This window comes from Protomyctophum parallelum (genome assembly GCF_964188405.1).
Source record: "Protomyctophum parallelum genome assembly, chromosome: 15".
NCBI lineage: Eukaryota > Metazoa > Chordata > Actinopteri > Myctophiformes > Myctophidae > Protomyctophum > Protomyctophum parallelum.
Window position 1 is genome coordinate 8802971 of NC_139710.1, and position 12631 is coordinate 8815601.

General features: G+C 42.2%; 1 long non-coding RNA gene across 1 annotated transcript; it reads right to left on the minus strand.

The window, feature by feature from the left end:
- Window positions 1-7531: 7531 nt before the first annotated feature.
- Window positions 7532-10939, minus strand: LOC310872354. Its single transcript, XR_014570372.1, has 2 exons — window positions 10797-10939; window positions 7532-10608 (listed from the first exon to the last, which is right to left on the minus strand). It is a non-coding gene; the product is annotated as an uncharacterized lncRNA (long non-coding RNA).
- Window positions 10940-12631: the final 1692 nt, after the last annotated feature.

Below are 12631 nucleotides of genomic sequence, written 5' to 3' on the forward strand. Positions count from 1 at the left end.
TGGAATGCGTTCCCTCCTGCTCCAACATGTTTCATATTCCCGTCTCCCCGCTGAGACCTCAGGATGCTTTAAAAGGCACTTTATACCGACTGAGAGGTTTCCTCCAGTTGTGCGTCGTGCCACCCACGTGGCACAAAGCACACGTAAACATGTTGCTTATCTGACTGTCTAACCCATCTATATGCTCATCTCCTGCTTCAAACAGTATATGCCTATATAGGCACATTTATTGATTTATATGCTTCTTATAGCACTAATAAAAGGGGCATGCATTGTATTATTGTTTTATTTCACACATGCGCACACACACCTTACACACCTCACACGCACGCACGCAGGCACGCGCACGCACGCGCGCGCGCACGCACACACACACACACACACACACACACGCTCAGCTTTCCTTTTAAAATTATACTGCGAGCTGCTTCAAACAAGTTACTTGTTTAAGTCGCTTAAAAATATTTTTTCTTCAAGTACTTCAAGCTAGTCATTTATAACAGTTATAATTCATCTAAATGACCTAAGTCCTGCCCAGGCCTAGAATGTCAACATGCACGTGTATAAAACCATGCAGGAAGCAACATTTTCAAATTCTGTCCAATGTATTTGTTTTATGAAACGGAACATAATCATAGCAATACAGTACCAGATATATAGACAACTCACTTGTAACGAAGTCACTCTGAATAAGTAATGTCTGCTAAAAACCTATAATTGTATAAAAATACTGCCTTAAGCAAGAATGTTAACAGTCATATTGAAAAAGAATGTGTCAATGACATAATATAGTGAAAGGCATAGAAATAAAATATAATATATCATCATTACTGTTTGTGTTCTAGTTGTCATGCTTGTATAGTTTCCAAACGTACAGGTCAGGTTATATAATGACGCCGTGGTGATCCTGAATTTGATAAAGTTTAGGACATCTGCTAAAACATTAACTGCTCTATCCAGCAGTGTAACGTAAAAAAAGGGGGGAAGAGGTTTTGGGGTTTTCTAGTGGGTCAGTTTTTTTGCATGAAACAATCCAGTATTTCTTATTGTTACATCTCATGCATGCATATGTCTCTGAGTAAGAGTAAGAGTAAAATTCTTTGGCTTTGGTTCCTCCGTTTTGTAGCAGCAAAGATAACAAGATAACTTAAGTGTGTGTGTGTGTGTGTGTGTGTGTGTGTGCGTGTGCGTGTGCGTGTGTGTGTGTGTGTGTGTGTGTGCGTGTGCGTGTGTGTGTGGGTGGTAGGTGTCAATCTTTCATAGCCTGGATGCGGGGACTAGCATTCCCAGAGCTAATTGTTCTTCCCGGTCTTCTCATTGATGTGTGTTGCATATTTCTTGCGTGTCTTTTCCTGTCATCCTCACAGGTGAGATATAGGGTTCCGGGATATATTGTAACCAAACAATGTCACCTGAGCATGAATCTGGATGGACTGTGTCGGGGGTCTGTATCCATAGAAATGAACCCATTCCATGCTGGTGCTGATCAGTAGCCGGTATAGCTACTGTATATATACTGTATGCACTGTATGCCTGGCAACACCTAGGTAACAACATGTGTATGCACTTTACCGTTGCTGCCAGCCTCATGCAGCCAGCCCCTACTGCCTGCCACTAGCGCATTCTGACCTGAGATCAGATTCATACGAGGTTTCCACTGGACACACACTGGTCTGATTAACCCATTCTGACCTGAGATCAGATTTTTAAAAAATGTCAGTCGTTCTTCGATTTTTCAAAAATAGCAGACCTACAAGCTCGTATCGCGCCACTCGGTGGCGCGATACGAGCTTGTAGATCTGCTATTTTTCAATAGCTAAAGCGTAACATGATGCCAACACCAAAATGGGTGCCCGGTCAGAATGGGCTAGGTAACAACATGTGTACACATTTTACCACCCTGTCCCTGCCAGCCACTACTCTGCCTGCCACTAGGAAAATGGCGATCAGGCCGAACAAAAGCTCATTTTTATAACATCTGTGTAAACATCAAAGGCAGGCTGTTCCCCAATGAGATGCAGGTGTCAGGGGTTGATCTGAGGTTTTTCTTTAGAGGGCTCCATAATGAGGGCCCCCATGCCTGCAGGGGCCCTCACTCCACCAGGAACACATAAAGACTCATGGAAACTGTGGACACAGTAGCACTGCGTTTGCCTTTATCATCAGCAGCAGCAGCAGCTGCAAGATTTAATCAAAAAAGAAATGGAGAAAATTAGATTTGAAGTTAGGTACTTGCTATGTTGCAACTAATGCATGCATGCACACTGCATGCTTGCATGCATGTGTGCAAGCTTGTGTTCGCACGCACGAATGCGCAGGAAAACCAGAACCGTGTTCATTGCGTGGGAGTGAGAGAGAGAGATTGAGAGTATGCTTTGTTGTCTTGCTTGTCTTGCATATACCAACCCTGCCTGTAAAAAGGGACTAAACAACACTTGGTTGGTACAGTCATACTTGTTGTGTAAATCACACACAAAAGCTTATCGTTCACAAATGAAGAAGAAATGTGAATCAAATTCAAGTTAACAGTACATCTACTAGTGATATTCTAGCAGCTTGTTTGGCCTTGTAGCTGGGTCTAATCAGACACATCATGGTTAGACTGGCTTGGCATTTCCCAATATACAGTAGCTGATGTAACTATCCTCTGTTCTTTTTCCAGAACTAAAAACATATACAGTGTAGTAGCTGTTGCAAAAAGTCCACAGTGAGTCAATCCATATCTTCTAATTAAAAGAAAGGGAAAGCCTTAGGTTAGGCTTTTACAGCGGAATTTGGTAAGCATCCCCTTCAACATTAATATCCAGTTGGTAAGCATCCCCTTCAACATTAATATCCAGTTGGTAAGCATCCCCTTCAACATTAATATCCAGTTGGTAAGCATCCCCTTCAACATTAATATCCAGTTGGTAAGCATCCCCTTCAACATTAATATCCCGTTGGTAAGCATCCCCTTCAACATTAATATCCAGTTGGTAAGCATCCCCTTCAACATTAATATCCAGTTGGTAAGCATCCCCTTCAACATTAATATCCAGTTGGTAAGCATCCCCTTCAACATGAATATCCAGTTGGTAAGCATCCCCTTCAACATGAATATCCAGTTGGTAAGCATCCCCTTCAACATGAATATCCAGTTGGTAAGCATCCCCTTCAACATGAATATCCAGTTGGTAAGCATCCCCTTCAACAATTAATATCCAGTTGGTAAGCATCCCCTTCAACAATTAATATCCAGTTGGTAAGCATCCCCTTCAACATTAATATCCAGTTGCTGTCGCCTCACAGCTAGAAGGTCCTGGGTTCGATTCCCGCTCGGGGCGCTGTGGGTGCTGGCGGCGTGTTTCTTCCTCCGCGTCATCAGTGCCCATACCCGAAGGCGGGGTTGGCGAATGGGCCTTTCTGTGTGGAGTTTGCATGTTCTCCCCGTGTCCCCTAGGGTAGGTACCCTCACAAAAAACATGCAGTAATCCTGGTCTCTAAACTGCCTCCCCCTGGCCAGCCGGGACGCCTGATGGAGGGGAAAGGAACTGGTTGGAATAACGTGCTCCTTCCACGCGCTACGTCCAACCAGGGAAACTCCCCCCTGTCAGGTGTAAAGGAGCAACTTGGACACTCAAGCATGAAGGAAGCATGAGTTAAGTCCGTTGCTCTCCCTATAGGTTGGCGGAGGGTGTGTAGAGCCCAGGATCACATTAGATGATTGACACTGGGGTGAAAAATGGGTTACAAAATTGTGGGACAAAAAATATAAATTAAAAAAATATATATATATCCAGTTGCTGATTTGAATTGGCTGACTACTAGCTGTAGAGCCAATGGACAGGACATCTCGTAATGCTAGTATTTGATGTCGTGCTTATAGCCGGCAATCTAATGCTCATTTGATCAACCAGATTGTCAATGAGTTTGTGAGTGAGTGAGTGAGTGAGTGAGTGAGGGCAGTTACAGCCAGTCATTTGAAAATTTGTATAAATAGTTGAATGTGTGTGTTTCCTTGCTGTAAATACTATAGTATAGATTAGAACACAGCATCTACGCAGCAACTGACCCCACATAAGCCCTGACCACTGTCCTCTAGGGGAAGCACTGATCACTGTGTGTGTGTGTGTGTGTGTGTGTGTGCGTGCGTGCGTGCGTGCGTGCGTGCGTGCGTGCGTGCGTGCGTGCGTGCGTGCGTGCGTGCGTGCGTGCGTGCGTGCGACACGCTCTCATTGAACATATTTAAAACGGTTTTACAATTCAGCTGCGCCCTTGTTAGTCCAAATTATTGAAGTCATTCCTCACCTTAAAAAGGGACTAGTGATAAACATATAGGTGGAAAACACACTAATCACATCCCCAGACCTGGCCTTGTGCTGTTGGTACCTAAGGGAATTTGGGCAGGTATAGCTGGAGGTAGCCTGGGCCCCTCAGGCATCTCCATTCTGAACCTCCAACCCAGTGAAACTCCATCCGGGCTTGCTGTACTCTGGTCAAACTGCCTATAAAACGATACAACCCCTCAGAATCAGAACCATGTGATTCTGCATCATGCGGATTCTGGTAGAGTGATGGCTCAAACCCCTGGGAAACAACCAACATACATATAATGTAGTCTAAAAAAGGAGGATATTTTCTTGCAACCAATAAAGATGGGTCTTTGCAACCCAAAAATGGTTCCCGACCCCACAGTTTGGGAACCACCGACTTAAACACTATATGCTGTACTTTGTTCAAGTTTGTTAGGGTCCCCCAGCTGTCAACTCTTTTTGGACTCCTTTTTCACCTCCACGACCACACTAAAACTCTTTACTGAAAATAGGCGATCTACAACATACTGCAATGTGTTTTGAGCTTGTTTGATTCACTTTTTCCACTGAATGTTCAACTATTATGACATGGCCATAATATGGAGCTAGGGTTCAAGTGGTTAAGAAAAACATCACTAGAGTATATGGTGCAGGATGGGCTTTGTACAGTACCTAGTATGGGATATGTACAGTATGGACCAACGATTTCGAAACAATGACTGATATAGGACGGGAACCCCATTTGGGGTAGTTGCTATACAACATATTTTTTTGTAATCTTTGAATAAATATTAGTTTTTCAGAAAAACTTCAGGATTTAGAAGGCATTTTTAGAATCGGCCTCAGATCTAAATGGGTTTATATAGGCCTATTTCCATCTGAATTACATAAGGCACTGGGAAAGACTGTTGTTACATGTTGTCACCGGTTCATGCAAGCTGTCCCTTCCAGACCATATATTGAGGTGATAAAGATGGCCTAGTCTTTCCAGTCTGTCCACAGAACCACCTCCTTCCCCTGGTGCGAGAAAAAAGAAAAAAAGAGAACCCTGACTTTGTGCTACGTGGCTCCAGCAGCACACGAGGACTTCTATACCAGAGCATCAAACAAAAGAAGACGTGTGTGGGGGAGACGGGAGGATGGAGACAGAGCCAGAGAGGTGTGTAGACTTTACTGTAAGAAAGAACAAAGAACTTTCCTTGCAGAGTCCAGCAGCCTATAAAACTGGTTAAGAAAGGAACATATATACACCAGTTTGACGTTTCTACACTAAAATAGCGTCCGACATATACAGTTCAGGGGTAGATTAAGGTAGAGCTCAGTCTTTCTCCTGTAAGAGAGTGTCAGTTTACGTCTGTGGGGAATGGGAAATTATTTCTTATTTCTTATCCAAAACGTTAAAGAGAAGTGGAAGATGAAGATCTGTGTATGTGTGTCTATATTCCTTATAATTCCGCCCCATGTGACGTCATGTGGGTCAATACGTCATCATCACGACACCGCTCACTTCACACTGGGTGTGATTTTGTTTTGATCGATTGAATTTGGTAAATGATGCATTTACAATACAGCATCTTTATCCATAGCACTTTATGCAATGTACAGTACATTACATTCACCCATTTGCACACACATTCACACACTGACGGTAGAGGAAACCATGCAAGGCACCAGCTTATCGGTAGCAGTCTGAGGGTTCAGTGTCTTGCTCAAGGACACTTCAACATGCACTAACCAGGGGGAGCTGATAGGATCGAACCTGGATCCATCCGATTCCCAAGCAGCTTCACTACCTCCTGAGCCACTGCAGCCCCACAGCAGATTTACCAGTCAGTCTCTTTTGACTGGCTCTTTCCTACTGTTAACCTCTAGCCTTTAGTCTTAATTTTTCTAGATATAATGATAATTTTGTTTGAACATATCCAGATCTATGCAACATTCTCACATTGGGACCACTCCTGTAGAACACACACACACACACACACACACACACGCGCGCGCCCATGTGTCTGCGTGTGTAATCCTTGACCTGTTCTGGTCCACAACATTTCTCTTACTTTGACCTCCGGTCGATGTCGACGTGACAGAAATCACACATGTGGAGATTGTCTACTCCACGGCCAAGTTCTCTCTTTCACGTTGAAAAGAATAATTACAGCTAGGCTAGGGTTTTGGCAGGAACTACTCTATCACTCCACACTGAACATAAAAACTGTTGTCTCTTAGCACAATGGTATTGAAACCATATCCCTTGTGACCAACAGTTTCTAAAGAATTGCGCTTATAGTGGTGTTTTATATTTAGACTAGGCTACTAACTATTTATTCGCTACTTTAAGGTTGCACTACAGGAACTTGGAAGTCATTCTACAGCTTTTTCTAAAATATAACAGGCATTTGTGTATAAATATAGCTGCTATAGTTGACCTTTTGGCTTCTGTCTGACCTTAGCTAGAGAGAGAGAGAGACGTGTCACACATACAGTATTTAAAGGCCTCGACATAGTCAGTTTTGTTCCTTGCGTGGGGGAGTCAAACGGACACAAACAACGCAGTGGTAGATGAGAAATACACAGTGGTTGTAATAGCATAATGTAATGTCACAGAATAATGTAGGCTATGAATTAAAAAAGCGAATGGAAACATTTCGTGAGTCCTGACTTCTTGTTTTTAGATTTGCTCCCAAATCCCCAATGTTCACAAGTGAAATGGTATATTTCAATACCAATTTATAAAAGGAGCCATGATTTTATTTTAAAATGAGTTATCATTTTACAAGCACACTGGTTCAAGTGGACTAGTGAAGTCAGAGCTAGCTCTCTACTGCCCCTTGCTGTTCTCCAACAGAAAAGCACATGGAATTATCCGGAATACATTTTCCATTTATATTTTAAACATTCAGCCGAGCCGTTTTCCTGAGAAGCTTGTACAGCGACAGTAGAATAAAACTAGCGCTTATGTTTTGACATCCCCGGCCGGCCCAGTAGCCTACTACAAAATGTCAGGCTGGTTCAAACCTCAAACAAATCAATGACTCAAGCATTCCTGAGCAGGTTGTGACAGACCAAACCCTTTCCTCTTTGTCAGTCTCTGGACTTGTTTAAATATATATATTGATATATTAAATAACAAAATAGTTTCTGGATAACACCACTGTAGAGTTAAATGCCTAATTTGGAAAATTGAATGCATGTAATAGTTTTTTAAATATTCACTAAATGTAACGCAACAAAGAGACGTGTAAATTGAGAAGTCAGTTTATTATAAGAAACCAAACCGAGACATGAAAGCATAGAAACCTACATGGGGGCCACAGAACGAAAAGTGCTCGGCTCCCAATATATTACTATACACAGCTACTCTGACTAGCATATGTACATGTCTGACACAATGCTGTAGATGAGACAGAATATCACACAGGGTGGAGTCATCTGGAGCAGGGATGTGTTTAGAAATATAAGTTTTAAAATAAGCAGGAAGACAGGAAAGCTCCATTACAAATGAAAGAGCTCCAGCATGTCCAAACAACCTGAATTCCTGTAAAGAAGAAAAGTCACATGATTCAAGACCAGACATGTTAAGAGAAAAAAAGCAGTATATAAATTCTGATAGATAGTCAATAGTTATCACACTAAATCTGCATTCGCACACTGAGATTATAACTGATACACAGTCTAAAAGACCAGCCTCTCTCTCTCTCTCTCTCTGCATCTCTAATGAAACCAGAAAATTAAGGCACTATAGGCTCACGATTGCAAAGGACTCTGGGAGACTGAGTTTAGTGGTTTCCTTATTACATCCAATTATTTTCTCTCCCCTTAAAACCCCCCACCCCCTCTTCAGTCTCTCCTTCTCTCCCGTTTTGTCTTTTTTGCAAAGCCAAGCAAAACTGGGCACCTCAATGCTTAGCGACTGCAGTCTCAAATATTTCCCAGTGCTCAAAGGAATGTCACTTATAAAATAATCTAATGTCTCTCCCAGACTCCCACATACCTAATACCTATCCATGCGTACAAAAACATGCATCTACATTCTCACATACACCACGCATATCTAGAAGTGTTAGGATACAGTACAGATAACACAAACAAAATGCTACTGTATTATGACAACAATAACAGAAACAATGTAAAACACATACAATTCTGTCTTTGGGACTCCCCTAATAAAATCGCCTCTCCTAGTCTCACACATGACGATGTCAGTAAACGGATGCCATTCCAATGCTTACTGGGAGGAACACAACAAAGGTGATCAGAAAATGCCCTCCAAAAAAACTGTGGGAGCAAACAATTGTTCTAAGAGAGAACACACAATACATATATGGCACATTGACATTAACAAAATACATTTAACATGAAATGGGACACAGAATGATAAAATATCCAAAAAAGGTCAAATGTGCTTTAACATTTTGTGATTATGAGGGAGATGACGACATCGGGGCAATCAGAGGGCAAGAATAGGCAGGTAATAGGCTGAAATGACACAGCTGGCTGAAACTGAATGAAGATAGTTCTTCTCAATACTATAACCGTCCATTATCCTTTCTCTACTCCACCGTCTCTCCATACTGTCGCACGAGTGTTGCGTGTTGAACATGAATACGTGAACAAGCTCACAGTGTAGGCCTGCAACTTTCAATATGCGACACTGTTGTGCGACAGATCATACATTTGGATTAAGTATTAGATGTAATCCAGAGCAGAAGTCCCACATGCTGCTTCAATACTGCCGTGGTAAACTTACTTTAACGTCCTTTATTTTACATGAAAGTGCGCAGATGAAAAACTATATATATATTTGTTTTTACATTTTACCCTGCACCATGACCCCAACTGAAATGTGTGTGTGTGTGTGTGTGTGTTTTGTTTTTTATCTCAGCCACACTGAAGGCCAGGGACGGAGATGATGTTTTTGCCCATGTGTGTGTATGTGTGTGCATGCATGCATGTGAATCCTGAGCGAATCTTAACCAACTGCTGGATTAATCAGCAGCAGACCACAGAAGATACGGCCCTCGCATTGACCTCACTGCACTATAGCACACTCTTGAACCATAGGCTGTACAATGAAGGTGGGGCCTAAAAAAGGTCTGGATTTGAATCACATATTGATTGGCCTCTAAACAAGTTGGAGACAAAACCAACTTCGCTTAGACCCATAGGGAGTGCCACAAATGTGACAAAATGTCACTGTTGCAGAGACATCATTTTTTTTTTTTTTTTTTTTTTACACATTATAGGTATACATAATCACAGGAGTGGTGTCAATCAGAGCCATAGAGTAAGACAGGCCCCGTGAAGTGAACAGAGTTGTCGTAACTCTGTGGCTCTGGTGTCAATGAGTGCCAAACTCAGGAGGGGCCCATTTCTTACAAATAGGCATAAATCATGAGCACAACATCCATCAATCCCAAATTTAATTTCACCTGTGCCCATTGGGAAGGGGGGGGGGGGGGGGGGGTGCCGCCAAAATGATAAAAGTTAGAAGAACTGTATGTTATTTCCCCACCCATGACTTCCTCTGGTCTGGGCGGCTGCAAACCCAAGACTTACACAGCGCTGTGTATAGTAGGCCACCGTCCCGATGAAGATATGCGCTCTGTGGAAAACTCTTTTTGTAGTTTGTTTTGTTTTTTCAGTTCACTGTGCCCTTGCTTAAATTATAAATACCGTAGTAATGTCTTTCTCAAACTCATTAGCAGATCATTACTATCAGAATAATGTGGAACCTTCTCTAGATAAATAATATAAAAAGGTTAATACGGTTTACCAGGCAGATAAATGGTGCCTCTGTCATTGACTGGTGAGTGCAGGTTATGCAGTAAGTGGGACTTCTCCAATGGTTATTTCTCTTTGGCGTTTATTCCACCCAACTCAACAGTCCCTAGTGGCTCAGTGGCCCTCATCACAGAGGGCCCTGTTCTTACACAGTAGTTCTGCTGTGGCCCCTATATAGACACAGATATTTGTCTATATATCTACAGGCCACTACATACATATTAAGTTAACATATCTATATACTGTATGTACAGGCCCCTGCATATATAAACAGAATCTATAGCTACAGTTATCTGCATAGATACAAAAACTGAATATTTAAAAAGGTAGGGTAAGTGATTTTCTTTGGTTAAAATAAGTGTTAAAAAGCTCTATATTGTGATAGTACTCATTGCTATAGAGTATTTGTTCAGTAACAGGAGTCTCTGCTCTGTCTCTCCAGCTTTTTATTCAACTGAAAATGTATTTTCAGGTCGGGATACAAATTTGATCCAATCAGTATAAAGAAATCAGTCGTGATACAGATTAACCCATTCTGACCAGGCACCCATTTTGGTGTCAGCATCATGTTATGCTTTAGCTATTTAAAAATAGCAGATCTACAAGCTCATATCGCGCCACCGAGTGGCGCGATACGAGCTTGTAGGTCTGCTATTTTTGAAAAATCGAAGAGCGACTGACATTTTTATAATCTTATCTCAGGTCAGAATGTTAAAAGTTAACACACGTTAAAGTTAAAACACAAAGAAATGAGCAGACTAAATTGGAACTGGAACACTATACAAATTAAGATGTGACAACCAGGTATAGTGTGGTGACCACCGTAGAGACGGGTGACAGCCGGAATGTAGACGGCACCCGGGTGAGCAGTAGTGTGGTGACCACCGTAGAGACGGGTGACAGCCGGAATGTAGACGGCACCCGGGTGAGCAGTATGGGTTAGCGGCCCAGCCTGTGTCCTCCGTGAGGAGGAAGCACAACAAACCCTCTGTGAGGCCTTTAAGAGGGCCACTAAAGCCGCAAGCGGAGCCTGCAGCACCACCTTGGTGCTCAGGTGGAGTCTGCGGAACCATTGCGGCTTAGGAATCCACCACTCCTGAATGAAGTGTCTGGTGCTGGGACTCTGGTGCAACGCACAGGTCCTGGGCCTGGTGAGAGCAGGAGTGGACCTGGTGAGACGTAGGAGGGGCCCGGACAGGAGTCAACCAACAGAGCCTAGTCCCTCCATGCGCCAGAAGCATACGTCCCAGCCCTGGCAGAGTATTTCTGGAGTAGTACCAACGGATTGTGTGGCCCTGGTCTTTCCCTAATGGGACTGATCGAGGGTAGCTACTGGGACGTAAGTCGGGACTGGGCCGCCTGAGTGAGGGGTATGATGTTCGAGAGACCCGAAACCTTGATGACCTTGGGATACATCACTGAGGATACGTCCCAGGTGCATCCATGCAATGTTTTTGTTATTAAAGCTGATAAATGACAACTTTCTCCTGATTGGCTGAAATGTTGTCACCTACCTGAAAATCAATTTTCTGTTTATTAAAGAAGGACATGGAGACCCCTGTTACTGAACAAACAGCACTATTGCAATGATTAGTGCCTTCACCTTTCAACAAAAAAAACATTTGTTTTAACCAAACTCATTCACTTACCCTACCTTTAAACATCTACAGGCCCCTACAAAGACAAACAGTTGACACACCTATCTATATTTCTGACCTGAAACAGTACACAAATGAAGAGATACCTTGACATTAATCGAAGTTTTTTTTCGATTTTTTTGTTGTTTAGTTTTGTTCTTTATTTATTATTTGGCCAGGCACTATTGATAGCTGTGAGCCTGTGACCACTGATTTCAATGACCAATGCTAGAATATTAAGAAGATGTTGACTGGAAACTTAAGCCAACACCATTTTTGTGGCAAATGAGACAAATTGTCAAGGTATCACTTTGAAATCTGTCTCTATTTCTGACTCTCATCACATCAACAGAGCAAGAACTACACTGCAACACCATCCAATTGTTCTACAGTAAACAAAGTGCTGAATTGTTATTTTTCTTTGGTATAAACAGTCCTGACAGCAAACAAAATAAATGTTTAGGGCATATTTAACCAAATTACCCACAGCCAAGTGGAGTTCACTAGGCTACATACACACAAGCATTTTAGCACCATAGAAGAAATAATCTGTGTCTATACTACATGCCTGAAAATTCATATCACATTTGACAGCACTTTGACAACTAGTGTGGAAGGTATGTATAAATGTAGCAAAGGTCAAAGCCCAACTGCCTGTGATTCCCATAGGTTTCAATGCAGATTCTTACCACTGTGATGTGATGCTCACCTTTCATATCCATAACAATGACCAAGAAAATAAGATAATAAAAAATACAAATAAAATAGAATATCTAAAACAAAAACAGTTAGCTCCAGTGTGGGTGAATATGAACATGGATATGTGAAACAGACACATAGGTAAACACAGTGCTTTACAACAACAAACCACAGGGATAAGAGAAACAGACAAAGGCTGTCCAGTTGTTGGCATGTTCAAAG